A 24,852-nucleotide genomic window follows, 5' to 3' on the forward strand; every position below is an offset into this window, starting at 1 on the left:
TGGCAGCCTGGGCTAACAGAGCTGCAGTTGGTGTGAGGCCTCAGAGGAGCAGGAATAACCCTCAGCCTGCTTTGGGAGGGATAGCTAGAAATGGTTTTCTCACCTTTGAAATCGTAAGATAATGATACATTCTGCTTGCACGGCAGTTTCTCACCAAAATGCGTGTTTATTCTTAAACCAAGCGTCACCATATGAAACGCATGGAAATAAGCTGCTATATCTGTTTCTGGTGTGCAAATGTTTGGATCATATGTAAGCACATATTCCACAAAAGCCCAGAATTTCTCCCATGCATCCCAGGCCTGTGATGGGATCAAGATGCTTTGCAAGGCTGAAGTTAGACTGATGCCTTTGGAAAGCTGACCTGAAACAGAGACTGGACAGAGCTAGAGAATAAAGTAGATATTTATTGAAAGGCCTCCAGGATACACCTTGGGCAGGACAGGGCCTGACCAGAGCTACACCCAAGGTGGATACAAAATGGTCACAAAATGGACAAACAGTCACAAGGTCTCACACTTTTGTAAGATTTGGTCCATTTGCATGTTGGGGTTTAATTGCTTAATTACAGCTTCAGTAATTAAGTTCCCATCCTTCTTGTTCCTCCCTTCAGCCCACCATTGTTTGTGCTTTTGGGGCTGAAAGTTGTCCTTGGTCTTCATCAGGGAAAGGATTTGTTTTGTCTCTCTGCTCTATGAAGAGAGCTGAGTGACACTGAATGTGAGGCTCAGAACTGCACCCCTGGGCAGCACAGAATGTGAAAACCATGAAAGTTAAAACTTAAGGCATCAATACTCCTGTCTCCTAGTGCCTTCCCTGGGGCACAGCCTTACACTGCACATCTCTGAGCAGCTCAAACAGCTCAGGGTGTTACTGGGGTGAAGAAGAATGTAATACTGCTAATAAGTAAGTGCAGGAAGGTGAACCAGTGGGAGAAACTCTCCCTCTGCTCCCCAGAGCTACCTTGGCTTGTAGGTGAGCACTGGCAGAGCTCAGTTCTGGCACAGAGACAGCTCTTCTGAACCTCAGGCTGTGGAGCTCCTGAACTGACAGCTCTGCTGATGTTCACCTGATAACCACTCAGCCTTTTATGCCGGGTTAACTCGAGCAGTATTTAATTCTTGCAGAAGCTTGGCACAACTAAAAGGCTTGGCAGCTTGTGTTATAAATGGCCAGGAATTTGAGAGAAGTTGATTTAGTTTATTTTATTGCATGCCAAAAGCTCTATCTAAAGTGTCTGACCTCAAGATGCAACAAAAAAGAAAGTTCCTCTGATCTTCTTTGGCACCATTTTCAGAGCCTTTCAATGTAAGGAAAATATTTTGTTGATGTCTACCATCCTCTGAAATCTGAAATATGCAAGGAACGAAAAGCTCTGATTATCAGTAACAACATGAAAGTTTTAGTGGATTTGTTTCTGTTCCCTGACCTAAGTTCTTGACTTGTTCTTTCATGTCGTGAAATGAAATGCCTCTGACATATCAACAGCACGTACAGAGTTACTGGCACAAATGGAGTGGTTTTAGCAATGCTTTTTTAGAAGAGACATTGCCTACAAATTCAGTCTCTCTATCTGTTCATTAAGACAAGTAGCTTTTTAAAGCCTTTACTACTTCATTGAGGCAGAACTTCTTAGCTAGAAGAGAGAAATACTGCTCAGCTTCTTTATAGGAATTTTCAGGCTTGCTATAATGACTTTTGCGAGAACTTTGTGGAAAAAAAGGCCAGTGTGATATGCAATAGCATCTTATATCATGCATACTGAGATGCTAAAAAGGATTCAAGCACTTCCAGATGGAAATTACATGTATGCCATGTTTTATTTAAGAGAAGTAGTTAGTTTTCAGGAGCTTCAAGTCAGATAATGGTAAAAAAATTGTGGTGATATATTTTTCTATGAGTCCTGGGCACCTCTGAGAGCAGGTCTTATTCCTATCTATTTCTTTTTCAGAAGCATCCTTATCTCTATGACTTTGAAGTTCTGAAGAGCAGACACTGTTTATTTCAAGTATTGTGAAAGTATACTCTAAAATATTTTAGATCCTCACTTTAAAGGATGTGTGTTCTAGTAGTTTTTAAAAAGCTTGCAAGTTCAAATGCTGAGAATTTGCTTCTTTTCTATCACTTAGCAACCCCTCCTGTAAATTAAAATTTGGTCATGTTGTGGTAGTATGATAAATTCAAATAGGTTTTTCCTATGTTCTTCCTTGAAGTGATGAGCTAGTGTTCATATATATATACAAATCCTATTTATTTTATGTACTATACCTGCAGCCTACATGTGACACTGAATGTTGGCAGTGAAAATTGCTTGATAAATCTTTTTTACTTTTTAACTTACTTTTTATTTTTTCCATTTGATTTCATCACAGCATTCTACAGAAAGAAAACTGCAGCTCTTAAACCTGGAAAGTGCTTGTTTAAAAGCAGCTTTACAAGGCAGGAATTTCTGTTTGGCTCTGAGTGAAGCATTTCCTAATCTGGCAGACCCATCTCCCTTCCTGAGTGTTTTCGCATCATAAAGTTTGTGCAGAACAGAGCATGCTCTGATATTGTCTCTGTATCCCATTACCTGCTACTGAGTGGTGCAGCAAGAAGTGTCCAGATATGTAATTGAAAATTAATGAAGAACTTAGCTTTTATTGAAGACACTAGCATTCAGTCTGCTGCACAACAATAGCACTGATATCCTGTCTCAAACAAGCATGAAAGCAGTAGAGCCTTGTTTATCTCACTAGTCAGCGGCAATCACTCCTGACTGCACACCAGAGGCAGATCTGCTGAGTGCAAAGGTGCCACTTTTATGTTCGTATTTATCAGACCAGAACTACTGACTTTACTCTCAAAGCATTTACTTTATTTATTCTGGAGATTGGTACTCTTCCAGGAGAGAAGTAGAAACCTATTTGAGGAGAATCAGCATCCGGGAAAAGTGCTTCAAACCTGCTTTTAGAAGTTACTTCCTTTATTTCCTCCATTATTTCAATGTTTATCAGACAGCTTCAAAGAAACTTTCTGTTTAAGTCACCTTTATGCCACTCTAGAGCTGTTGATAAAGTACCTGTGGTAAAACACCCATCAGCCTGCTTAGAAGTGAAGCAAGTTGGAGCACAAGATCAGCAGAGAGTTTTCAGACACTTCATTTATTCCTAGCATTGCTATTTTTTTTTTTTTTTTTACATTTTCTTGGCTTTATTTTTTTCATTTAGCCAGTGGCTAGAGGTACAAGAAGGCTGTTATGGTACTATTGGCAAGCACATGAGAAGATGCAACTTAGCTGTAAACAAACAGGGAGTGAGTTATGATGGAAAGAGGAAATAAGAGAGAATTAATTACGTTAGAGTAATATTTTCTCTGGATGCTGTTAGAGGTCTGGGATTTGAGGCTGACTGCTGTAAAGAATAATTGCTACCAGTTTCTAAATATATGTTTTAACAGGAGGATAGCTGTAGGGGCAGAGAGAGGGAGAAACAGGTTCAAGAGTAATGAGGGGAGTTGAGGTGGGTGTGGATTGATGCAGAGGTTTTCCTGGGAGGCTGCTGCAGCCACTCTTGAGTAGTGGGATTGCAGTGTCTGGGGCAAATATTCCTTTATTTAATGTATATTCTGTGTCTTCTGACCCAGGTTCTCATTTTGAGACACCCTGAGTCTAGATGGCGCATGTGGCATACAGCAAACTTTTGCATAAAATTAATTTGAGGTTGTTTCTCTTAATGGTAAAGCAGTCAATGTAAAGGCAAGGATGCTTGTCTGATAGAAAAGAAAAGAATGATGAGACCTGACTGTGCAGAAGTTTGTAAGTCACCTCTCCAGTGTATGGAGAAACTGTCTGAACTGACTTCCATACTATGGACCATTTTTGCTTCTTGGAGCACAGCAGGCAAAAAGAGACTGGGAAGAATAAAATACAAATCAAGCAAATCCTAAGAGTGATCTGCAAAAGCTTGAAGTGATTTATATCAGTGTGCAATATACAGGACAAAGTGAGGGGTATGTGAATTTGGAAGCAATCCCCTCATCCCATTCCTTCCCCCTTTTCCTTTTGTGGGTTGGTTGGTTTGTTTGTTTTCTGTTTCAGTAGTTTCATGTTTTTGAGGTTGTTCATGCTGTTGCTTCCTTGACTTGCAGGAAGGGATTGTTGGGGGGCCAGGGGGTCTCAGATGGTTGTTCTTGGAACGATTGCAACTTCTTTTAAGTTGCAAGACTTAAATGTTTTTGATTAAGTTGCTTTTGTCTTCAAAATAAGAATTTAGTACTTCAAATCAAATAGTGTTTTTAAAGACTCTTTTCTCATCTACTCTGACCTCCTCCCACCACAAAGGTCACTCAGCTGTACTGCAGAGAGGAAGCGTGGAAGGAAAAATATTTTCAGTTTGCCAGGAACCACTACAACCTCCAGGGATTTTGAGCAGTGGGTCATTTTAAGAACTGCAATTTGTTAAAGTACCTGGAATTTGTTCAGAACATTCTTGTTGTTGCTGTTGCTGGTAGAGAAGCAGTTATTCAGTTTTCCAGTATGGTCAAAGTGCGAACAGCAAAATTTGTTCCTGTCTTTTGGACGCATCCTGTAACACAGACCTCTTTCAGCACTATCCAGTGACCATTTTTAAACTTGTTAACTTCAGAGGGCTCTTTTCTGCACATGGGAGCCATGACAAACTCTACTGTAGGATGGTCAAACCATTAAATAATGTCCAGCCTCTTGCTCTTGGCACAGCTCCTTATTGTAGCCTGGATGTGTATGTCAAATCCGAAGAGACAAAATCAGACTCGTTGGGGCACACTGAGGTGCTACAGGTCCTATTTAAATCTTCATATATGTATGTATGAGTTATGCTAATGCCAAGCAATTATATCATTTCACAGCTTGCCAGATTGTCCGTGCTGGATAGGAAATGTTAATTCTCTGCTCTAGAGGACGGGGCTGGTTGTAACTCAATCGCTCCTCTCCCCGTGGCCCCGTAGTGAGGCCTCGGAGAAGGGGAATGTATAAACAGCTGCAGCAAGGCTGCTCAAATACAGATGTGTCTTCCTGCAGGGAGATCTCTGGGTCACCAGGTGTCCTGGTTTTGGCTGGGATAGAGCTCATTTTTCTCCTAGTAGCCAGAACTGAGCTGGGTTGAGAATAATGTTGATAACGCCTTGATGTTTTGGCTGTTGCTAAGTAGTGCTTGCCCTGAGTCAAAGACTTTGCAGTGTCTCATGCTCTGCCAGCCAACAGAGGCACCAGAAGCTGGGAGGGACCAGGGCAGCTGACCCAGGCTGGCCAAAGGGATATTCCATACCACAGAACGTCATTCCCAGTATATAAACTGGTGGTAGCTGGCTGGGAGGTGCCCATGGCTGCTGGGGACAGGCTGAGCATCTGTCAGCAGTGGGTGAGCAATTGCATTGTGCAACCCTTGTCTTTCTTGAGATTTGTTTCTTTGTCTCTTAACTTTCCATTACAAAAATATTTTTTAAATTATTATTATTATTACTACTACTACTACTATACTTAGTTTCAGTTATTAAACTGCTCTTGTCTCGATGCATGTGTTTTACCTTTTTTTCTGATGGTCCTCTCCATCTCACCAGGGGCAGGGAGGGAGGCAGTGAGCAGCTCCGTGGTACCTGGTTGTCATCTGGAACTAAACCACAAAACCAGGGACCATGCAAGCCGTACTAAATGGGTTTCAGGAACCTCTCCAGCTAACCTGGGTTAGCCAGCTGACCTGTGCTGCTTTTCTCTCCAGAGAAATGCTCTGCTACTTTACACCCATCAGGCTGTCCTTGCCTCTCTGGGTTCTGGCAGCTTTCTGTCCTTGACATGCTGCCTCCTCCTTAGCCTGGTTGTCTCAATACCATGTTTCTTAAAATGCTGCTGAGCTGTACTTGAAGCCCAGGTTGGCATCTGTGCTCCTGCCAAGACCTTTACTTGTGTTCTTGATCCCGTTCAGATGTATCAGGACAAAAGCATGGGACCAAAATGGGAGAATTAATTTTACTTGTGGTCAGGAGCTGTTTGTGCTGTATTTCTGGTGGCTTGAGAAGTTGTTGTGATTATTGTACATGATGATAAATTCTGGTTTGGTCTAACTTCCAAGTTACTCTTGTTTTGATCAGATGACCTCAAGAGTTCACTCCTGACCTAAATTATTCTGCAATTTATACTGCTATTAAAACATAGTACAGATAAGGAGCAGATGGTGCAGTAAAAGAACTGGTGAGCATAGCTCAGAATTCAGAAACAAAAGGTAATTCATGGGCTAAAATATAAGAGAGGAGTCAAGTGTGTATCTCTATTTGCAACTCAACATATTTGCATAGGCTGATATTCAAACATTGGCTGGTCTTGACATGCCACTATCTAATTGATAGGCCACAGAAATAAAGGTCTGACATATCTTTTTTTCATGAATGTTGTTTGAAATTCTTAGCCTTAACTCTTCTTAAAAGAGAACTAGACATGGAACGTTCACTACTAAGGCTACACAAGTGGCAGGGGAATCAGCTTATAAAAGAAGGATTAATTTGTAGTTTTTTGCACCTCCGACAGGTTATTAACACATTCATTTATACCTATTTGGAAACAGCTCAGTAACAGCAGGGCGATCCCAGTTGTTCATCAAAGTAAAACTTTCTACAACAATAGGTTTTATTAGTGATGCATTTGGATATATTAATTTTGCAGATGACTTGTTACATTACTGAATCATTGAACTTTCATTCCTCATATAACTAAGCATTTGTTTTGCTACTGCAAACATTCGCACAAGAAAAACACCATTGCTTAGCTATAATGATATGTCCTCTCTCAAAGTGTTTATTCTACACTTGGTAATTTGTTCTCCAATGTACTTTAACTCTTAGTGCATAATGTAGCTTTTTTTTTTTTCGTTGAATTAGAAGAAGAATCATATGCTTTTGGAACAATGAATGTTCTTAAATGGTACTAATACCTGCTTGAAAGTCAGATCAGCACAGGAATTAGTGCATGTTTTATATCTTGTCATCTTCAATCTTAGTTACCTGAAACTACCTTTATTTTCAGAATGCAGATAGTGAAAATTTTGCTCTTTCGGCTTGTAGGATTAATAACTATACTGCAAAGTTGCAGCCTCCCAAACCACTTGGGTTTGTTGGTTTTTGGTTGTTCTTTCAGGATCCTCTTTGCAACTTATTCCAGCCACCATCAGCCTTACAAGTTTGTGAGAGTGCTGGCCCCATGCCGTGCCTCCTGTGTGCAGTGAGAGTTCCCTTTAGGGCCATGATGGTTGCTGCAATAAAGATGCAAGTGTGGAGGTACCTGGGATGACATCTAGTCCAAGCTGTAGAGTATAACTCTTTTTTTTTGGTTCTTGTGGCACGGAGGTCCTTCTGCACTACTGGGTGCACTGATCACCTGTGGTCAAGGTCCCTTCCAGTTCTAGGGGTTGTTTGGGTGGTGTAAAAGCTGCTGCCAGCCCCTATTGCTGTGCCTGCTCTCAGGTATATTGTTTCTGAAACTCTTGTATTTGCTTGGCTCATGAGGTGTGTGCTCTTCCTGTTCTTCTCTACTTCTTGAGCAGATATATTTACCCTCTGTCATGTTTTCACTCGTAAAGTCTGTCCCATAGTGTTATTTAAGGGTGGGAAATCTCCTTACCTTATAGCTCTTATTGAGTGCTGGTGATTGCACTACAAAAATAGAAACCAGTGATTTATGTTTGTTCTTGGTAATAAATGACCTTGGTACCTGGTCTCTTAGGACCTAAACTGTAAATAATTAAGCTTTACCTCTGTGGAGCCCTCACTCAACTCAGGCTGCTTTTAGCTGTAATTTTATAACTGTTAAATTTTAATTTCTTTCCCAGACACTGTAGCGTGGTAAAAAAAAAACCCCAGAAATTAAAAGCTATGCACATCTTTTTTTTTTTTTTTTTTTATGTGCATGAGATAATAAATGCTGTGCAGTCAAAAACCCCAAAGCTGATGTAACTGCAGAGCAGGCAATGTTAATTCCAACTTCGCCTAGCAATTCCAGACAGGAGCAGGTTTTCAAGCTCATTGATTCCCTGTTTATTTTTCAAGTTTGTCAAAATATGAGCTTTGGGCATCTGATTTTTGTTCTTGACTAACCAGATATTGGCAACTGAGATTTTTTTTTTTTTTTTTTACTTCATATTCAAATAAAAGAGAGTGTGAAGGAAACAGGGAAGGATGCAATTTTTCAGTATTAGCCAATGAAGGGGATGATTGTAAATTTCTGAAAAGATTAAATACCATTTCTCATTTTGGGGGGGTTTTTGGGTTTTTTGGGTTTTATTTTGTTTGTTGTTTTTTTGGGGGGGTGGTTTGCTTTGTTTTCTTTGCTTCTTATTTTTAGTTTGGGCCATTAAAAGAGTGCCAGTCATGTCTCATGGTTTAGATTTTAGCTAGGAAAGGCTAATTTATGTTCTCGGTATTCTAAGTAGACTGATCTGTGAACAGCAATGCTCAAATTAAAGTGCAAGATTTAGTCCTGCAACCGTATTGTGGTATAATAAATTATTGAATGAAACATTTGGAAGTGAGTGTTAAAAATGACAAAAATATCCAGCTGAGTGCACTACTGCACACCCAAATGCTACATTTTCTTCTGAGAATAATCTAGGTGCATGGGAGAACCTTGATTTTTAGGACATAGGACTTTTCAAAATCAGTATTTAAGAGACACTAATGGAAGCGGAGCAATTGGCTGTTCTGTGGTTCCTTCTACCTCTTCCCCTGAAAATCTCTGAAACAAAGGAAGAAAAAATGGAAAACTGTAGCTTTTGTTTGGAGAGAGACTGGTCTGCATCTCATGATGCTCTTTTAGAGGTTTCTTTCCCTTCTAATCCATGCTGTTAACTCATGGTTGACTTGTTATCCATGGTTGACTAATTATCTGTGTTGAATAACTTTTTCAGTGTCCAGGCAGTTCCACACTCAATACACTGTTGTGACTTTATCCCTTCCACTCTTCTTCAACGTAGTTCTTAAAAGTTGTTTGCATCTTCTGACAGGGTTCTGTTACTCCTGCAACTTCTTTTTCTGCTTTTGTAATTTGATTTTAAATGTAGACCTGTTGATCCAAGTTCTTCTTGTGTTAGCAATCACTTTTCAAGTGTCTGTTTTTTATGTGCAGCAAGATGGGGATTAAAATTCATCAAGGATTTAAAAAAAAAGTGTGAATGAAAAATAAAGTGGAAGCAAAGTTTTCTTCCTATCCTTCTTTGTGTGTTTGTTAGAGAACAACAGAGCTGACTCGAACTCTGTGGGATGTGGACAGTAGGCAAAATAAATTGTGGTGATACAGTTCCCTCTGGAGAATTCAAAAATACCTCCAAAAATCATTATGCTGCTCACAATTTCCTTCATTACTCTTGTGGCTTGAAACAGGTATCACAGACTCCTCAAGTTTGTGCAATCTTTTTTTTTTTTTTTTTTTTTTTTTTTTTTCGTAAATCTGGAGCTGTAAATGCTTCCTCCCTCCTCTGCTGTAGTTTACTCCCAGAGAGGAGGGGATGTCCAAATTCTATTTCTGAGTAACAAACCCTCTCATGGTCAGGCCAACAGCGTGAGTCAGGAGTGAGAGAGTTCTTCCACTCCTTGCCTCCACTCAGACAGGTTTGGAAATCTCTTGGAAAAGCATTTGTGGTCAGTTTGACATTAGTTTTTATAATGCATGTGGCTAGTCTTCTGCATATTGTGTGTTATCGTATTGGATGATATCCCCCTGGAGTACACTAAAACATGAGAAAGAGGAACACTAGATAAGGGCAACCTACTCTTAGGGAAATGCAAATTACACGACATCACAGTTTACACATTTCCATTTCAGGAGCAATCCAAGAGGATATCATCTCCATCATTAGAGAAGTTTAATTTATGCACTCAGAACAATTTGCAGTGGTTAAAGTCTTGTTTGCTAACCATTGAAAGCAAGTTCCACCTGCTGCAGTTCTTTTTATTAAGACTTCATTACTGAGAACGAGGGTGCTGTACATTATATGCCCCAAATTTTGAAGGAAAACCATCACCACTGGTTTCATGCTACCCCAGCACTTTGCCCTTCTTGTCACCTGCCAGAGCAGTCTGGTCACTGTGCTCGTGCTGCAATGCCTCTTCTGTTCACAATTGAAAGGGAAGGGGCTGTTTAACATCTGTTGAGCTTCCAGACTGCACCAAACCTGAGCAAGAGAGGGAGGCCATGCTATTGCTGGTGCAGGAGTGAAGGGAGTTGGTGGTGAAGCCTGGGAAAGGAGGCTTTTGCTTCTGGTATGAAACCATCCAGTGCCAGGGAGGGGAAAGCCCTGAACACAGTGAGAAGTAGCCAACTGCTAAGTCATAGTAAAATTTGGCAGGGGTGAACTGCACAGGAACCCATGGTGCTTGCCAATCGATCTGGGCAGCAGGAAAATAAAATGTTAGGACATCTGTCCAGGGATTTCCCTGCTCGTAGAGTAATGGATCCCCTCCCTTACAAAAACCTATGGTTTTCTAATATGTTTCAAGCAGAAGCATTCAAATAATCTGGGAACTTTTAGAAAACAGAGCTATTCATTTCCTTCACTGGGGAAAGAGTCAATGAGGAGGACAGGGGCAACAGGGCTTGACCTTTCAGAAACAATACCAGTGTTTGAGACTGATGACCACAAGCCCTTTTTTGGAACCTAAAGCTGTGTGAGTTCTCTCCATCCGGAGACAATAAGCTCTCACTATATTCCAAATAAGCATGGGTTTTGGCAAGTCTCAAAACTGCCAGCTGAAAGTTGTCCTTGGTTTAGCTTGGGTGTGAGAATCCAGGTGTGAGGGCCCCTTACAAAGTTCCAGAGAGACTCCTGGGTAACAGGATTGCTGTGCAAGTGTGACAGGAAAGGGAGTGCAGTGGTGTTGTGCACTCAGAACTGCATTTCTACTGGCTGAAGAAATCCTCTGTCTCACCTACTTTTTTTGTTGTTGTTGTTGGTTGGTTGTTAAGGTTTTCAAGAGGCACTACTCCAGCAGTAAAACTGGAAAACTTGTATTTAAGAGGGTGGTCTTGTAGCAGGAGAAGGGCTGAATCCAATGGCTTTCTCACTTTGTAATTCTGTAAATCTTGACAAACCAATGTAATTAGAGCTATGATCTTTGTATTTTGTTCAGCGAAAACGGGTGGGAATATCTCCCATTAGCATCAGCTGAGCCCCTGGCAGTGGCTGAGATGTTCCTGTGCTTTAAAGAACTGAGTCTCAAAGCTGAATAATGGCAAAGGAAGCAAAATTTTTTGGATGTCTAGTTTGTCTAAATGTCACCTTCAGTGCTCTGGACTGCAGCTGTGCTGTTTTCCCTTCAACAAAGGGCATGAGGGTGGTTTGGCCAGCCTGACTAGATATTAATTGTGCAGATGCCTTTAGGGAGAAGTATTGACCTTGTGCATGGGCAGGGAATGATTTGGTGACTACCCTGTTCCCACCAGGCAATGCCATGTCCCAGTTTGTGGCTTGGCTCCCAGCAGCCCTCCTGTGTGGCTGGTGAGGAACAGCCACAGCATCCCTGGGGTGGGTGACATGCTTGGCCCATGGGGTTGTTCCTGGAGGTGATGCCTCATGTTTTAGCTTTCGTATTTTCCATGTTCTATAGCATTAGTATATAACTGAAGCTCATGTAAAGTGTTAGTAAGTTCTCCTCACAGTTCAGTCAGACAAAACAATCCTTTTCCAGCCACAGAACCAAGGACTCCATTGCAGCTTCAGGCCCAAAAATTATAAACAACAGCAAATTGAGGGGAGCAATCTGGGAGGATGGGACTTCAAAACTGAAGCTGTAATTGGACAGTTGACCCCAATATGGAAATGGACCAAAACTTATAAAAGTGTGAAAACTCGTGACTCAGAGTCCATCTTGGGTAGAGCCTTGGCCAGGCTCTTGTATTGCCCAAGGTGTATTCTTTGAAGGCCTTTACATAAATACCTCCTTTATTCTTTTATCTCTATCTAGCCTCTATTCCAGGTAGCCTCTCTAGGCATCAGAGGAGGTGGCTCAGTGTGACCCAGAACCAGGCCCACACATGTGGGTTTTCTGGGGACTGTTTAAGCTCTTAGTGGTTGGAGAAATGTGGGACATCTGACAACCTTCCTGCTATCCTATTAAAATGCCTTATCTTTGTGCTTATTTGGGCTGTAACCTCAACTGCTGCAAGTTGCAGCTTGCTCCTTTTCCCTGGATTTCACACTGGCACCTACAAAGAAGTTGATTTCTGTGTCAACATTTTTGCATCCGTGGAAAGGCAGAAAGAGGTCATAGCCAATTAGAGCAGTAATTGCTTCTGCCATTTCACCTAAACCTGTCTGTGAATGAGTTTTTAGAAAGCTTAATGCAATAGCTGGGAAAAGTAAATTACCACCAAAAAATAAATAGAATCCCAAGTCTAATTCTTTTGGTGTCTCTGTTGGGAAAGGCAATATTTATAATTGTCAATGTTAATTTTCTCAGTAATCATCCAACCCAATCAGACAGGAGATGAAGGACAGTTGTAGGGTGGATGACAAGCTGGTGCCTCATCTTAAAGACTTTGGACAATGTCAGGAACTATTTTTGAGTCTAAACTTGAATTATTTTTTCTTGAATAACTTATTTTTTTCTCCCAGAAAATCTGCCATAGATGTGCATGAAAAAAAGGAAAAGGAGGAGAAAAGCATAAGACTGCATTAAACAATATGAGGAAAGAGTAGAGGTTATGCAAAGTTCAAGAAGCAAAGGGGATATGGTTTAGAAAAACACTGAGATAATGAAAGATAATATATAGATGAAGTAACTGCAATATTGTTCCCCCTGAAACTTGCATTGTGGGCTCCCGAGGGAAAATAGAAGTTGACATCTGCTTACTTTGGATTGCCTAGCTGGAAAAACATATGAGATGATACGCATGAGATGATATCCTTGTGGGCCCATTGCAGTGCTGACATGAGGGATAAGTTCTAGAAGGGGGAAGAGGAAGGAAGCAGCAAGCCAACTATTCTTGATCAAACGAGACAGGGAAATAGGATATTGTTATAAGCCCAGTTTAACCCTGATTTGATGCATGTTGTTACATTTTTTCTTTTTCTCAAATTAAGAATCTAGTGTATTTTTGGGGTGTGTTGTGGATAGAAGCAGTGTCAGGTGGGTTTAAACTGCAATACGGATTTAGATCATTTATTGAGAAGAACTTTTTCACAATAAGGCTAATGAGACCCTGGGTTTCCCCAGGCTTGGTTGGTAGCCTCCCTTATTAGAGGCGCAAGGAAGAGGTTGGGAAGTACTACTTTTTGGGAATTACCTTGGCCCAGTTGCTCCTGCCTTAAGGTTGTGAGATGACTTCCTTCCTTTTCAGGCCCATTTCTGTGATTGTTTTGGAAACTGTTTCAGAAAACACTGAGTTTTGGGGAAGCACATATGAACAGGCAATTGCTTTGTTCTGAATAACTTCCCAATAATTTGGTCCAAGCTCTTTTTTGCCCTGGGTCTGTCACAGATATGCCTTAGTTCAGCAGCAAGTTTCTTGATCAAATTCTCTCATGAAAGGAATTTAAGTATTTATGTCAGTATTCTCCTTAATTCTTTATGTTTCCTGTCTAAAATGTGAATATACTTTAGTCTCATTTATCATTTTTAAACAGCATGGAGTTCAAAAAAGTACTTGCTTAATGTAATGCTCAATTTGGAACATTGTACAAAGATATCTGAAAGCTCTTTTTCATACAAGGGCTTTTTTAAAAGCTTTGGGTTTATTCTTTAGTCTTAATTTTTTTCTTTCAGTCTCTTCTCACAGTAGCATAAAGGCAAATGTAATGGAAAAACAAGTACTAAGCTCTGGGAATGGCAAATAGAAAAAGGGTAAGTAGAGAAAGAAAAGTTCTGCTTTTCATAGGACTTCAGAAGTCTTTGGGAGCCTGCTAGAAGTGCTGGCTCTAGTCCAATGTGCTTTTATTGGCATACATGAACAAATTACCCAGGGCACAGCTATTTTTCTTACTGTAGTAAAAACAGGGCCTCTGAATAGAGGCTTTGTGTAGGAAAAATATTTTTCCTTTGAAACTGGCTACGAGTTTAAAGTTTATCTAGTGTGCCTTCTGGAAAAGGGGAAAATACACTTTTCAATCTCACAGACTAGCAAATGTATTCTAGTTTAGGCAACTCAGAGGTCTATAAGCAGAATTTACGTGTTGGTGAGGAGCTGGTATAGTTTTATAATAAACATCATCATTTCTTAGTTGCCTAAAATGTGGGAGGAAGCTTTGTTTATATTGTTTGCAGCTGTGGCCCTCAAAATTTTTCTATGGATCCTTCCCCTCTGGCATGTCTTGCAGGTCTCTGATGTTTTCTAGCCACATGGGTGTAGCCAGGAGGATAAGGGCGTTATGGAAAATAATTTTTAAGATAACATTCATTGCTCTGAGTACTGTCTCCATGGGTAATTCTTCTAATTCCAGCTGGAGCTGTAGTTCACTTTGTTGTCATGTCATTGCTCTTCAAAATCTGGCAGTATCCAGGAGCACCAGGGTCTCCAGTGAGGGTCATTTGTGCAAGATCCCCATAAACTGGAGAGTCAACCTGAAACATAAAAACCTAATTATTTAACCTTTCTGAGGTCTTTAGAAGGGTAACCTGAAGGAAGATTTTAGGTGAGTGCTTCTTAAGTAGTGTGTAAGATCAGAAGAATCATATCTAGAACAATTCTTGTTGAGGTTGGAAGTGAATGGTGCAGTCAAACTTCCCCAGCCTCACCTGTCATTCCTCCAGCCAGGAATGGATCAAAAAACATTACCTCATATGGCTTTTCAACTCCTTCCCTTTCTCCTTTCCACCTTCCCACCCACACTTATTTCGCACACATTTATTTCTGATAAAAGCACCAGTTGAAGAACAATAAATTCAGGTTCGGAAAGATTTTTGAAAATTATCTTCCTTCAAAACCTGTGGGAGCTTTCCAAAGAGTATAGCTCCACTGAGGTTTCCTGGGGGCAAGGTATTTGGGCTTCTGACACACACTGCCTGACATTAGTTTTAAGAAAATTTGACATTAAAAAATGCCTCAGCAAATGTTTTCTATTGAATGAATGAGCAAATTACAATAAAATAACTGTTGTAACATTTCAGAACCCCTTTCTAATGACAATTCGTTAAATTTGGCTTGGTAACCATCAGTGACAAATTCCAAGGGAAAATTTTCTTATGCATTTCAAACTCATTTGAGATAATTGCAGCAAAAAACATTTGGTGGTGGTTATGGTTTATCTTTTATAAAGGTTTCTAATTTTGTCATCCTTTAGTCACTAGATGTTTACTGGAAACCAAATGTGTGATTGTAAATGCATTAAAATTTAAAAAGATATATATACTTTTACTTCTGAAGGTCAAGCATGTGGACTTGCCAAGTCTGGGCATTCACAGCAGAGACTGCTTTGGAAACTGTGAATCAGTGAGTTGAGTTGGAAAAGATTCATATTTATACATTTGATTCAGGTAATTTAAAACAAAACCTCAAAAATACGACATTCACTGAATATATGTTCCTGGAATCGAGATACACATAGAGGAAGGGCTTGGCCCAGATGAATGGATGAGAAAATTGTGTCTGTACAGCAAAGCATAAATGACTGCAACTAAAAAACCAGAGACACGGAACACCAAAAGCTTAAATCTGTTTTCTCCCCACAAATTGTGGGATCTGCTATTGTTCAGCCTATTTTCTTCCAGGAAACAATTGCTGAGTTACATAAGCGCACTGTAAATACTGTGTCAGGGTGTGACTTCAGTCAGCTGTGACCTCAGTTCAGTGAGTTCTTTTACACTTGACTCACTTTGTGCTGAATAATCGCAGCCCCGACGTGGGGCCCATCACTTGTGCTCAGATATTTAAGATAGAGCATTGTGTTGGCTCACTGAATTGCAATATATTCCTTCTGCAAACAAAAAAATAGATGCTCAACTTTTCTGGCGATCCCAGCAAACCTCTCCAGGTGATGCTGGGATGCAGGTGAGTTATTTTGTGTCTGCAAAGTGCTGAGAGCTGCGCAGACCACGGTCAAGGTCATGCATCCTCCTGCTCAGTCGTATGCCTGTTTTTAACCTCAGGTGAGGGGGAGCTGTCCTTGAGGCTTATTGTTTCAGATTCATGCTTCAGAAGGAAAAATCATCAAGGAAATGCTGTATGATAGAGGCTGTTTGACTTCACTCTTCTGTAAGAGCAAACAAGTCACGCAGCTCTTCTCATATCTCTACTTTACTCTGCTGTGGAGTAGGAAATGATTTTGGGTTTCCTGATTGGTGTTAAGGAGTTATATCAAGTAGAAAGGAGAAAAATGCAAAGTAGTGTTCCCTTGAAAAATATTTTTCCCAGTGCATATTTTTCAGGGAAAACAAAATAATTGTGTTTTCTGACTGTATTAAACTGAATATCTCAGTTGGTCTGGTGATGGTGTTATGGGTTCTTTTTTTTTTTTAGAGATGGGAAAATTGAACAAATTTGTTGCTTGTAGAATTCAGTGACTGCTGCTCCTAGGGTTTAAAATAGCTTATAGGGCAACTTACCCTCCAGTTTTATTTAAAAATTAATTGGATTTCCCTGCCTTTTCTCTCTTCTGCCTCATTTTCAGAGTCTCTGTGGATTTGTTGTTACCATGTGGACACTGAGTATCTAGGCCCCTTCTCATGGTGTCTCCTCCTGGTAATGAAAAATAAAACAGGTAGTGATCTGGCTGGTAACTCAAGAGCAGCAATTTCCCCCGTAGATTCAAGACAAAGTAGTTTTTGCAGGCCCTAGAGTTTGAAAAATAAAAAAGATTCCTGTAACACAGGGCCGGTTTTAAAGAAAAGACACAGTTCTCTGCTGAAAGTGCCTTGTGAGCCAGCTTCAGTCAAACCTCTGTGCTGAAGCAGGGCACAGGTTTGACTCAGAGCTATTGCCATTGTTGCTGCTATTCACTACAGCTTTACAACCACATGTCTTTGAGAACAAATTTGACTTCTTAAATGCTTTATGTGTGTATGACAAGTGAAAAGCTGGTCCCTTTTAGGAGGCTTGCTGACTAGGTTTGGAATTAATTAAAATACTTTGCAAAATCAAGTGAATTTAATATTTTCATATGCACAACGTTGCAAGTACATTGACAATATTAGGGGAATATCTTAAATTACTTGTGAGAATATGAATACTCTGATGACTTTTCTGGCATTAAAAAACTTGTTTAATCCCCGGAATTTTTATTGGTGACATTTGGTTTAGATTGTGTTACGTATGGTCGTGAGCTTTTGCATATCAGTCTTGTGAAACCTTGTTTGCACATTATTTGGGTTAAGGAAGTTTGAAGAGTTAGTCAGCATCATTAGAATAGTATGTGCTTATTTATTAAGTTTAATTTTCAAACTTTAAGATTTGCTATTGAGCTCCACTCTGAGCTTAGCCTTATGCTCAGCATTCCTGATTTGTTCAATACTTTTGATCAATACTTTCCAATTGTACCTATTTGTTCTCCTTTATTAAACAGAGCTTTTTTTTGTTTGTTTTCACTGAACTGCATAGAAACTGCCTTTTTAATTTTTTTTTTTAACTGGGGAGTGAGATACCATAGAGAAAATCCAAATCTTACAGTAAGACACAGAGCATGGACTCTTGCCATAGTAAAGTTTGAGGCCTTCCAGATACATGTTAGTTTGCATTCAGAGCACTTTACTGGTGAAAGAGCTGAAGATTCAATAAACAAAGCTAAATCATCAAGGAATGCCATCAGTGGGTGGCTCACAATGGTTTGGAGCCTGAGTGTTTAAGATGATCAGGAAGCCAGTGGATGTTGCTCCTACTCAACTTTATCCTGTTTAACTCAAAGTTGTAACTACTATGACATAGAAATTGGTTCTCAATGTGAGTAGCTGATGGACTTCAATGACTTCACCAAAACTGAAGAAAGCAAATTTGTGAAAACAAAAATCTTGCCACATTTCTAGTAAAACAAATTAGAGAGGTATTGAAGAGTGTCCCTGTCTTTTTTCACCCTCCTCCTTTTTCATTTATAGTATATATTCCAGTATTATATATATAGTTAAATTTTATAGTCTGGTTGGAGTATGTTATTAAATGATTTCACTTCAGCTTTTGTTATGAGCTGTGCCATGCCAGTTTTAATATTGTCCCTGTGTCATGTCATAGTTATTAACTGGCTAATAAATGTGGTTAAGCCAATTTCATTTGGGCAACTTGCAGCAGTTTTTTACCTATGTTGGAAGTTCTTCATTTTGTGGTCAGAATGAGAGGAAAACTTTGTCTAAAACAACACCTAAAGACATTCTCTTACTGACCCTTATATACTTTAGAAGTTTCTAGAAGTTGCCATTGCTGAAGTGATGGCTTTCAAGTTGGCTGAATACTGCAAACTGACTTTCAAATTAGTGTCTGGAGTGCCCTCTTTTGAAATCTAATGATCTCATTTGAAATATGATGTATCAAACAACAAAAGGAAATAAAAGGAAAAAAAAATTCAGGGAGTACGAAGAAGGGAATACAGCTGTGGTTTCTGTGCTGGATCAGCAGAATTCACTAGTCAGTGATTTCAAGGCACTTTTGGATTTATTAGAAAATTAAAATTTAAAACAAAACAAACAAATAAAAAACCAAACACAAACCCAGCAAAAACCCAAAGCAGAACAAGTTTTGGTACATCTTTCTGCAAGTGGAGGCACTGTGTTGTTGTAGCCACATTGGAATTGGGATTTATGAGTACAAATAGTATCTTTTGCCAGCCCACTAGTCTACATTGGCATAGACTCACCAAAAATACTGATTTTTATGGCACATTATACTCCCTTTTTTCTACTTTCTTCTACAAATTCCTTCATATGCCATGGACTACTTCCTCTTTAGACTGCCCTGTATGTATGGAAGGTTTTTTGTTTGGATCTTCGGGTTGTTTTTTTTTATCCTTTCTTTTTTCTTTTTTTATGAGATATTCCAGCTGTGGTGATACATTCTGCAAGGACTGCATAATGGTCTTGATCTTGGTAATTAATATTCACATTGCATTAGATGAGGTGGTTAATTCTCTAATTAAAAATAGCAGTGAGTGGTGGCTTCAGTCTTGGCATATTTATTAATGTTCCTTTGTTGCAATGGGCATTTTTAGTCTTTGAAGCTTTTGTCTCTGTAAAGCTGTTTTATTTTCTTTCAATGTGGTTAATTATAAATCATGGCCCAGACCTGAGTGAAAGGGATGGAAATAGGTTGCCATGCCAGAATAAGAACTTGTTTTCAAGCAGGGTCTACATTAGTGTGGCAATAATAAGGGTGAAGTCTATGAATATGAGCTATCTGAAGTTTATTCATTCAGTTCTTCCTGTTGCTCTTTGTATTTCTTCCCTTTCTCAAAATAAAAGATAGCTATCTTAACTGTATTGTTAGAATATTTCTTTAACAGTGAATCACTGGAAAATATCATAGTAGGAAAAAGAAGACTTACAGGGCATTTTTTATCTTGTTAGTTTTTCCCAATGGAAACTTAGCTAGCAATTACTGTCCTGAAGACAGGTCTTGCATTAACATATTAAGTCTTCTGCTGTGTTGATAATTATGGCAACAAATATTCTTAATAAATTTATCCTATCTGTCCTGCTGAAGGGAACGGTGCTGATGAATGCTCCTTCTTAGTGAAGGACTTAGGCAAGAGCATGAGATTTCAGAAAATGTCGGTGAAAATCAAAACATTTTCTGAAACTGGCAAAACCAGTATTGATCGAACTTGTCTGCTCTGTGGAGAAGGATGTGAATTCATTTACAGTACACTTACAAATCCTCCCTGGGCACTCTGTGTGCCTTGTCATTGTCCCCTGCCTGGACAGAGTTGCATTTTTGTCTGTCACTGTCTTTAGTTGCTTGAAATGCTTCTACCCCTGTGACTCCTTACACAAACAGGTAAATAATATTCTGGGGTTAAGTTCAGCTTTCTATAAGGAGTAAAATTCAGGCAGGCGAGGGAGACACATCCAATCCTTTCCTCTCTACCACCAGATTTGCTCTAGCAGGAACTCCAGCTGTTATTACTGCATCCAGCATTAAAACCTAAAACCAGGATACAACAAAGTGCAGGTTTGCATAAACTAAAATGCAGTGAAATTAGTGCTGATGGCATGCTGAACAACTGCTCTGAATGCAGAGGTCCTGAAGGAAACAGCATTTTCAAAATTATTTTAATGTGCCTATTCTATTAATGTGTTTCCTGGTGCTTGGATGGAGGAGTGAATACTGGAATATATACAGCTTAGAAAGCTTCAAAACGACCTCATAAACATAGAGTGGCTTGAGAAAGGCAAAGGGGACAGCAGTCACAGTGGGGGGGGAATCAAGTTCATCTATTTTGTGTTCAAACTGCAGCACTTGCAGGTCATGGCTTTCAGTTTTCTGCACTGATTTTTGCTGTCATCTTTTCTACCAGCTTTTGGAAGCTCCAGCCTGGTTAACAGGAAACTGAAAACATTACAGAGCAAAGCTGCTGCCAGCTGAACTGATGGCAAATTTTCTTGGGGAAATTCTGGTATCAGTGCACTGAGGATGGAAAATCCCCAGGGATCATTTCAGAGGTATTGCTTACTTATGCATTCATGTGCATTTTGGTGTTTCTCTCGAGGCAAGATGTCCAACAACCAGCAGAACTCCTGTTTGCTCTTGGTTGTGCTCTGAAGTGAGTCCCAAAGCAGAGGGCAGCAGCAACAACATTTCATCTGGCTCCTCAGGATGTATTTCTGTCAGCAGTTTCCCATTTGTAATATCTGTGGCTGGAGTGATGATCCAAATAGATGAGTAATGGGTCAGAACAACAAGGTAGACACAAGGAGATATTGCTGTAGTATGAGTAGGGAAAGTGTGTGTAGGTGAACAGGATGAGAAGAAACAGATGAAAAATAGCAAGTCAGTCAGCAAGTTAAACAATTTTTGTACATTCTGTAGGTCAGCAGTGCTGACTGCTATGGGATAGCAGCAAGAGGCATTTTTACTGAATGCATAGTGAGCTCTGAGAACATGGATTTCCCGCCCCCCCTCCCCTTTCCGTAATACTTTTAAAAGGGGAAGGGCGGAGGGAGAGTGTCCTTATTTGACATTGCTATATTCTCTAGGGAGTAGTGTTACCTTGCAATAGTCCTCTGTTTTTTGTTTAGGCTGAGGTTACAGCCTGTGCTCTGGCTGGGGGAGAATTTTGGGAGGTTTCGGGGATACACGATAACAATGAGAGTTTCTTAATCATTAGACAATAGTCATTCCAGGCATTATTGGCTTTCCTGTTCCCTCCTGTGCTTCCTTTTCTCCTTAGCCTTTCCTCCTCTATAATTTCGATAATATCCACATCATTAAGTTGTTTCTCTTTTGGTTTCCATATGATGTTGTGATCTGCCACTGGGTGGGACTGATGACTTCAGGATGAGTGTAAAAGAGTACCAGGCTCTAGAATATGTAATTTTCTCTTATGATACAGCTCTTCCTTTCTAGAAAAAGTGTTTTGGGGTTTATTTTTTAATAAACTGGGGGATTTTGTTACTTTCAAACTCCTCTTAGGAAATGACGTGGCAGAACCTGTGAGTTGTTGATGTGCCATATAAATTGCATTGTTTTCATAAGGCTGCTGTGATACAAGATGGAGAAGACAAATAGTATTTTTTGCATTTTGACATTTTTTAAAAGATGAGTATTTGTGAATGATAAACTCATGCTGTATACTGGCAGGATTACCATCTCTTACTGCTGGCCAGTGAAGAACCAAAATACATCTGTCTCAGAAATGGATTCTCTATTATAAAGACTGGACCCTTGTCATTTACAGAGCTTCTGACTATCAGTATTCCTTCAGAAATAAAGGGCAGCAAGTCCTAGGTGGATTTGTTGTTGTTGTTCAGACAATTTTGTGGATTTTTTTTCCCCAAAATATAGTATTTATAACTTAAAAAACTTATTTTAATTATGAATTATTTTAACATACTTAAGGATAAATGCCATTATATTTGTCTCATTAATTATTATTGTATCTATTTTCTTATTATTCTTTTCTTCTGGAAATCTTACTTAGCTTTCCTGGTTAAAAATATTTCTATTTCAGAGCAGGCATGATTTTTTTTTGCAGGATCCTGACCATTTTTGGTCATATTCACAAGTAAACTGTTGATACTTCAGGCCTAATTGAAGAGGGATTGTACAGTTAATTGTGAAGGATGTTTATTTTTAAGTCTAGGACACCAGCATAGGTTGGGCGGAGGTGAGAGGGAAGATTAAAGAGGAAGTGGACTTTATTAATAGACTCCTAGTTGACAATGGCTTTGCTGTGTGCAGGGGGTGGCTTTTGCTACAGGAGTGACTGGTTATAAGAGATGAAAGAGAATTTGAGATGAGAAACATAGCAGAGAAAGCTGTACAAGGCAATAATAAAGCCCTGCACATACTGTTACCCTTTTGTGGTTTTTCACTTTTCTTCATCATGCACTTAATTAAAAAAAAATTAAAGACTTTTCCTAAATGATTTTTTTTCTTTTTGTTTTGTCTGAAACATATAGATTGAATGAGATCAAACTGATAATTTTGGGGTGCCACAAGTAGCTTTTTAGATGTTGTTATAAATATTTGAACTAATTATAAATAATTAAGGTAAAGGGTTTGTTTGTATTCACATTCAGGAGGTTTCTGGAACCAAGTGACAGAAGCATTGCATGAAATTGCAGTGGCATTGAAATTGTCATGTCAAGGTACCTGTCCTGGCATTCCAAAAGCACTGGAAAATTGCATGAGGGACAGGAAATATTGTTGGCTTTGCTCAATTATCTAATAGCAAGTGATGTTTCATTTGCATATCAGCTAAAGCTGGTTAAAACTCTTGCTTGGCAGAACAAGCAGCTTGCTTTTTTTTTTTTTACTAGTCAAAGTCTTTGACTTCAGACTTTCAGTATCTCTTCATTCAAAATATAATTCTGAAGCTTTTTGTATTTAAGTGGTGGTGTGCCTTACAGCAGGCAAGTATTTAGTCATGAGAGATGGTTTCTTTCCCCTTTGTGAAAATCTGCTGCTCAGCTTTCTTGCTGCTTTCAAACTCAATGTGTCATGCTGACTTCAAAGGCTGGAGCTTGAAATTCTAATGTATTGCATTCTAATATATTACATTCCTTCTACTTAAAATATCTGGTTCACCAACTCCATAAATTTGAGTGAATACAAATACAACCCAAGTATTTGTCAGATTAAAATGTCAGAGCAGTGGAATTATTCTGAGAGAGTTTAAAACCAGTTTCCCCCCCCCCCCCCAGATCTCACTTTAAGGCAAATAGTTGCAGAATTTGTTATAAATAGGCCTATGAAAAAGACTACAAATCATAAAACATCATGACAAACAGAATTACCAAATAAATGCTACCTTAAACAACACGTGGATGGAAAGTAAAGAGGGGATACCAAACAGCATTGGAAATAATTTGTGTGTTTTGGATGTGGTGACTCTTCAGAAACCAATCACAGGGCAAACTGTTAAGCAGGGCAGCAAATTGAGCGTGGTTGCGGATGATAAGAATTAAAAGCTGATAGGAAGTGTTGAAGAGCTCAGTGGCAGCCTGAGGTGGGGAGGAGCACTCCGAGCTGCTCTGGTCCAGGCAGTTGCTGGAACGGAACAGGGAGTGCACAGTGAGCTGGCACATTCTGCTGAGAAAATGAATGGTTGTATCCTTTCAAGTCAAGGGACAGTTTCAGGATGCTTCCCAAAGGTTGTAATTGCTAATGAATTGAGCAGCACTCAGCATGGGTAGTAATTTAATGGAGACAGCTGTTAAGGACTGTACTCCATAAAAAGAGTCTTAGAGCAGCCAAACAGGCTACCAGCCTGATATGTGATATATTTGTGGGGCAAAATGTGCTCGTGCCACTAAAGAGGTTCTGCAAGGAGCAAAGATTTCAAAGAAACTAAAAAAGAATAAAAATAAATAGATAGATAGATAGATATATAAATAAATATAGCAAGTATGGACCCATTAAAAGCAACCACCCTTCCCCATGATTTCACTTGGCATGTCAAATACATCTCTGTACTAGTTAGTTTTGCTAACTGCATCCGGAGCAGTGGGTGCCAAGTGTTCCTCAAGTATAAAAACTCTGTTCTCAGCTAGTCTCAGACTAGCAGCCTTGTATGTCTCTAGAACTGACTGATGGATTCAGGGCTTAGCACACTCTTTGATTGTGTTTTTGCATGGGAGAAGGAAGTAGCAGAATACATGTGGGTCCTGGCAGGTCAAAAAGCTGTTCCTTTGTAGAACAGGAGGAGAAGAATTCATGTGAGCAGCAAGCTGACTCAGGGCCTCCAAAGATAAGCTGGCTGCAAACAGAGCAGGTTGTGCTTATTTTGGAAAGGGAGCTTTTGCAGGTACAAATTTGATTTGATATACTTCTGACTGTTCTGCATGTATGACTGAAATGTGGAGAAATATTCAAATTTGTATTATTCACGTATATATGTAAATGAAAGGATATTTGCCCACAGTGAATTTGAATATGAAAGGGTTATGAAAGTCACTTTGCAGAGCTAGTTTTAGTTTCAATAGACCTGTTATTAAAGGGAGAAATTTTTGAACTGTTTTATCATAGCCTTTTCAGCACTGCTTTTATAGGAAAGGTTGCAATTGGCATGCCAAACTTTCAGGATGTTAAGTACTGCTTAACACACACACACAAAGTTTTCTTAAGTACCAAAATAGCTAACATTTCCTTTTATGCGAACAATTGTGTTTTAATTTGATAATGCATCTCTCTAACAATTCAGCTGATATGTTTCATAGAAAATGTACCAAAAGGTCATTTCAAAAGTTGCATTTGAAAGACATGAATTGAGGGTTGAAACC

The 24,852-nt window shown here is 39.5% G+C and overlaps 1 protein-coding gene across 1 annotated transcript in view; it reads left to right on the forward strand.

Moving 5' to 3' along the window:
* The window catches only part of EPS8 (EGFR pathway substrate 8, signaling adaptor), a 130,020-nt gene that overhangs the window by 48,051 nt on the left and 57,117 nt on the right, over window positions 1–24,852 (forward strand).

Source organism: Sylvia atricapilla, chromosome 5 (assembly GCF_009819655.1).
Source record: "Sylvia atricapilla isolate bSylAtr1 chromosome 5, bSylAtr1.pri, whole genome shotgun sequence".
NCBI lineage: Eukaryota > Metazoa > Chordata > Aves > Passeriformes > Sylviidae > Sylvia > Sylvia atricapilla.